This window comes from Molossus molossus, unplaced genomic scaffold, assembly GCF_014108415.1.
Source record: "Molossus molossus isolate mMolMol1 unplaced genomic scaffold, mMolMol1.p scaffold_m16_p_13, whole genome shotgun sequence".
Lineage (NCBI taxonomy): Eukaryota > Metazoa > Chordata > Mammalia > Chiroptera > Molossidae > Molossus > Molossus molossus.
Genome location: NW_023425348.1, coordinates 47162676 through 47168654, shown reverse-complemented (window position 1 = coordinate 47168654; position 5979 = coordinate 47162676). Strand labels below are relative to the sequence as shown.

Genomic DNA, 5979 nt, shown 5'->3' with positions numbered 1-5979 from the left:
TTCCACGGAAGGGGGCGGGGCCTCTGTATTACGTCACCATTCTTCGCCCACAACCCGCCCAATGTAGCCACTCACCAGCCGACTTTGAGGGGCCCTGTGTGACGTCACGGTTCTCTTTTAGCCAACAGCGGTGGCAAGAGGCGGGACTCCACGCCCCTCCCACCACCCCTTCCCTTTCCTCCCCTAATTCCTTGTGTCCCTCCTCTTCCTGCTCTCCCCTTGTCCCGAAGACCGCCCTCACGTTCAGTTTCAAAAGACTCGTTGCCCAATGAGTAATAGGGTGGGCCTAGAGTGGCGTCGTCACCTGCCAATGCGCAGGCAACGAGGGCGGAGCGCCCGGAGCGAGCCCCTGACGGCGGGCGGCGTGTGACGCAGTCGGGCCCTCTGCGCGCTGCGCCCGAAGCGGTGGTCGGTATCGGTGCTGGTGGCGGTGGCGACGGTTTCGTGGCGGCCGCGCGCTGCTCTCTGAGCGGCGGGTGGCGAACAGGTCTAGGCCTTTACTCCTGGCACTTCCCCTCCCCCACTGCACCGCGGTAAGTCTAGAGTCGGGGGTGGTGGCGGCTCGGGACTACAGGCTCCTCCTCTTCTCTGGGCGGGCGGTGTGCGGGGCCCCTTCCCAGGCCCTTTCCGCGCCGAAGTCTCGCGCCCTGCGCGCACCTCTGCCCTGAGGGAGGGGGCGGGCCCGCGAGTTTGCGGCCCCGAGGCTCGGCTCTTGGGGAACTGCTAGAGAATGGCTGTCGGTGGGGTCTGGGCCCCGGGACTCCCATCGCAGCCTACGGTGAGGGAGTGTCCATCTATCCATTTGTACTTATTCATTTGTCCGGCTATGGCTAGGTGGGCCGGCTCTGCGATGGCAGCGCCTTAAAACCCTGATGTGTTCTCCCAGCACTTCCTTGACTCGCGTGGGAAGGCTTTATTTGCCTTGGCCTCCCCAACAGGGGAAATTTGCAGCTCCAGGGTGGATGGATCGAGATTGGGTGGATAGAGAGTTTGTTAGCTTTTTTGAAACGTGAGAATTAAGGTCAGGTTAGTGGAGTAAAAGATTATTTTCTGGTTTCCCACGTGTTTCATGTAAAGCTAAATGAGAAAGATGGGCTTTCTGGATTACGACAAAGCCCTGTGGACCTTAGTAATTAAGCCAATCTACCCTTGGTCACGTGTGGGTTTTATAGATGGAGAAACTGAGGCCCAGAGAAGGGACACGATTAGCCACTGCCAGATCTGACTCAGTCTAGAAATTTGTCTACTATATCACCGTAAGGTAGACGCTTAATTAGTGCTTCCCTAACCTAAACCATGAGAACTAAACTTAGAAGTTGGTGAAAGAATGTCAATAATGTTATGTACTGTAAAACGAATGGGTAAGACTACAAGTTATTGGCTAGTTTCCTGTAACCAAGTCTAACATTTTTATTCTCCTCGGGACTCAGAAGAAAGAGTCCAGTTAGTGGTCCACAGCAGTATTGGAATAGAAAGCAGAAAATATAGACGAGATTTAGAAAGGTAGGCAGCAGTCATTTTGTGGTCTTGTACCTTGGAACTCATGGCTTCTCTGTTGTACAGAATTCAAAGTTTTGTAGTAGAAGAAGGTGAGAAAATTAAACTCTGTTTTGGAAGAAGAAACTAACTGGAAAAAAGAAAAGACCAGTGAGCATTCCCTGTGGCAGCCTTATAAATTAAAAAACCCTTGTTAACTGGGTGACAGATGGTATGTTTATTTGGTGGATATTTAAAAAAACAACCAGAATTTGGACAGGATGGAGGGACTAGGAAATACATTAATAGAACTACTTTTTGACTCTTCATTAAGATTTGATAATCCCTGGCCAGTGTGGCTCAGTTGGTTGGAGCATCGGAGCATACACCAAAAGGTGGTGAATTCGATTCCTGGTCAGAGCACCTGTGAGAGGCAACTGGTCCATGTCTATTTGTCTGTTTCTCCCTCCCTCCCTCCCTCCCTCCCTCTCTTCTTCCCTTCCTCTCTCTGAAAGTCAGATTTTAAAAAGTTTGATGAAAGTAAGATCTTCACTTTGCTCTTGTTTAAATGACAGCAAAACTGAAAAAGAATAGTATATAAAAGCTGAAGAGATATGTAGTCTAAATACTAAGATATGAACAGGGTGTGTCTTCTGTGACATTTTCTCAGTTCAGCATCACTCTCTTCTGGGAAGCCTGTCTTGGCATCCTCTCCCCTGCAAGCTTCCATTAACACTATTTGACACTTCTATTTATAGCACAAATCATTTTGTGTGTTAGCTGTTTGTCTTTTTAGTAGTCTGTGGTAAATATTTTTGTCTTATCTTTGTATTCAGGTTGTTTGGCACATAGTAGGTTCTCAGTAAGTGTGTTTGCTTGAATGAATAAACAAATATGGAGGAGTTAAACCTAAAAATAGTGTATAAAGAGGCTGGGTAAAGCTGGCAGGTTTGGCTCAGTGCGGGTAGAGCATTGGCCCGCAGAGCAATGAGTTGCAGGTTCCATTCCAATAAAGGGCACATACCTTATACCTCGGTAGTGGTTCATCCCTGGCCCTGGTCTGGTTGTGCAGGAGGCAACTAGTCGATGTGTCTCTCACATCGATGTTTCTCTCTCTCTCCCTCTCCTTCCCTCCCTCCAACTCTATCTGAACAAAAATGGAAAAATACCTTCAGGTGAGGATTAAGAAGAAAAAAAAAGCCAAGTAGTTAATTAAAGAAAAAAAAAAAAAAGAAGAGGCTGGGTATTTGTGTGCTTCTAAACTAAGGGGCCTGGATAAGAGGACCCATACCATTCATATGTTATACCTGACTTGATTCATGCCCACTAGCTCCTAGATAACTAAAAGCAAGTAGAATGTTCAGGAAACCACATTCACAGCTTAGAAGAAAAATCAATTATATTATTTTATTGTGATATTATTATTATTTTCAGATAGAGTGGGAGGGAGGAAGGGAGAGAGAGAACAAACATCAATGTGAGAGACACATGTACTGGCTGCCTCCTGCACGACCCCCACCAGGGCCAGGAACAACCGCAACTGAGATATGTGCCCTTGACCAGAACCGAACCCGCGACTCATTGGTCACAGGCCGATACTCTAACCACTGAACCAAACTGGCCAGGGCTGTGATATTTTTTTAATCATTATTATTTTTTAAAATTCTCACCTGAGGATATTTTTCTGCTTATCTTCAGATAGAGTGGGAGGGAGAGAGAAACATCAATGTGAGAGAGACAATCTACTGGCTGCCTCCCGCATGACCCCCCACCAGGGCCGGGGACAACCACAACTGAGGTATGTGCCCTTGACCAGAACTGAACCCACTACTCATTGGTCCACCGCTGATACTCTAACCACTGAGCCAAACTGGCCAAGGCTGTGATATTATTTTTATGATGGCAGTTAACCTAGGAAGTAAGGGGTAGTAATACTGATGTTTAATTTTCAGTGAAGAGCACCTCTATAATTATGGAATTTGTTAAAAGGTTAGAGGACTAAGAAGTTCAGAAGTTAAACAATAGGTATTAGAGGCAAGGTGTGTAAACAGCGTTTCTAGAGAATTTGGTACATTCTTTGTGTTTGGAATTGAACCTTGTACAATGAGTCCTCACTCAGCATCATTGATAGATTCTTGGAACTGTAGCAAAACTACATATAACAGCAACCAATATGACCCTAGGCTGATTGATACAAACGAGTTAAGTTCTTACAGAACCTCATCAACATTATAACAAAATGTTGTTGAACTAAAAGACATTATTCTAGGATCTGCTGTATTTGACATAGTATGTCTCTAGAGCAAGGTTTCTTGGCCTTGGCACTGTTGACATTTTGAGCCAGATAATTCTTTATGGTGGGGAAGCTGTCTTCTGTATTTTGTGGGGTGTTTAGCAACATTCCTGGCCTCTATCCATTAGATACCCATAACACCCCCTCCCCAAGTTGTAACAATCCAGAATGTCTACAGACATTGTCAAATGTCACCTGGGAGGCAAAATTGCCTCTGCTTGTGACCACTTCTCTAGAGAAAATATTCCCAATATTTCAGTAAAATCATACTTTATGTTGCCTGGTCTATGCTTATAAAGTCAGCTAATAAGTTGCATTTTGTTAAAATTGTCCTTGAAAAACCCTTAAATTGTTGAAATCTGGTATTGGGAAGCCGTAGAGTCCTACACTCATTTTCTTTAGTTTCTCCTTTCATTTCTGTGGTAGCTTCCCATTCTCTGGGATAGGAATAAAGCAATATGAATCTCTTTTTGTGGAAGAGGGCACAAGAGCTTGTATTTGAATTGATGTAATTAAATGTGATGCTTTGTTATTCCATTATCATTTCCATTTCACTGATGTACATAAATATGCACTGATTAGAGGCCTTGTCCCATTGTACTGATACTGAGAATTTAATAAATACTGATAATTGGCACATTGCTTAATTCACTATAGTGTGGAACAATTGCAAATTTTCAGTACAGAAATAAAAATTCTTAAAATATAGCTGATTAGCTTAAGTCTGATACTTAAGAGTGAGTTTAAGCTGTGGGTAGTGTAGGGTAGATTGGAAGATGTGGAACTGGAGTTAAGCTATAGCAATAGTCTAGGAGAACGGGTCTCAACAGGCTGACGCTCCAACCACTGAGCCAAACCGGCCAAGGCTCTCCGAATAATTTTAGATATTCTTTGACAGTACACTCATACTTTTAAAAATATTTGTTTCAGTATGGAATCTGAAACCGTCATTGAACTTTTGTGCTCTGTTACATTAAAATTCGTTTATTCTTGCACTTTGAATGGATATTATCCATGCATGATTTTATGACATACATTGGTTATTAGAAATTATTGGTTTATCTTCCACATGTTGACAAATTTAATTGTACAGTTAATATTTTTCACTCATCTCAAAAGATATGTCTTTAGGAGTTGGGAAGCTGACCAGTTCTTGTTGGTGGATGTAAGTTTTAAAAATTCTAATTTTTGTCTCAAATATATATATACATATTTAATATATATATTTAATATATACATATTTAATATATATTTAAAATATATATACATATATATATTTAATCCTCACCTGAGGATATTTTTCTTTTTATCTTCAGGTAGAATTGGAGGGGGCAGGAGACATTGATGTGAGAAAGACACGTCCATTGGCTGCCTCCTGCACAACCTCGACCAGGGCCGGGGACCTAACAGCAACCGAGTTACATGCACACCACTCTTTGGTCCGTGGGCCGATGCTCTAACCGCTGAGCAAAACCAGCCAGGGCTTTGTCTCAAATCTAAATAACCATAGTTTTTCATTCTTTGAAATAAAAATGATGTTCCATGAAAAAATCAGCTAGTTCAGTTTTTTACTCAAAAGTAATCACACGCATATTTTACCTTGAGACAACCCTTATATTTCAATATGCACAAGTGCTTTTGAGTGCTTCTCATTTTATCCCAAGGAATAATCAGAGTATTAAAAAGATGTGTACTGAACCAGGCTCTTGTGGCTCAGTGCTTGAGTGTTGACTCATGCACAGGTCACCAGTTCGATTCCTGGTCAGGGCACATACCCAGGTTGTGGGCCAAATCCCCAGTGGGGGGCATGCAGGAGGCAGCCAATCGATGTCCTGTCTCATCGATGTTTCTATCTCACTCTTCCTTCCTCTCTAAAAATCAATAAAAAAAAAGTTCGCCTTTTAAATAAATAAAAATATGTGTACTGAAATGTTGAGAATTAATACCATTGGTACTTTTCAGTGCTTCATCAAGGACATTCAAGTCAAAGTGGATTTTTTTTTTAATTGTTAAGTGGGTGGCAGTGAAGAATTTTTACTGTTAGTACCATTTGGGGTCATTGTCTTGATTCATGCTTAGGTTACAGCAGTTTTGTAAACTACTATTTGCATGTCACTGCAGAAGTCGGCACAATAAAATAAGGCAAATAATGTCTAATAGTTATGAAAGTAATTTTGACTTCATGGACTCCTTAAAAGAGGTTTTGGGGA

At 42.8% G+C, this 5979-nt stretch overlaps 1 protein-coding gene across 5 annotated transcripts in view; it reads left to right on the top strand.

Annotated features, from left to right (window-relative positions):
- Positions 1-408: 408 nt before the first annotated feature.
- The window catches only part of NUP98 (nucleoporin 98 and 96 precursor), a 121218-nt gene continuing 115647 nt past the window's right edge, over positions 409-5979 (top strand). For 4 of the 5 annotated variants that reach the window (XM_036259063.1, XM_036259061.1, XM_036259060.1 and 1 more), the window contains exon 1: positions 409-533. The gene's annotated coding sequence lies outside the window, so the exon portion shown is untranslated. The remainder of the gene's footprint in view (positions 534-5979) is intronic. The other variant, XM_036259064.1, reaches the window with a different exon arrangement.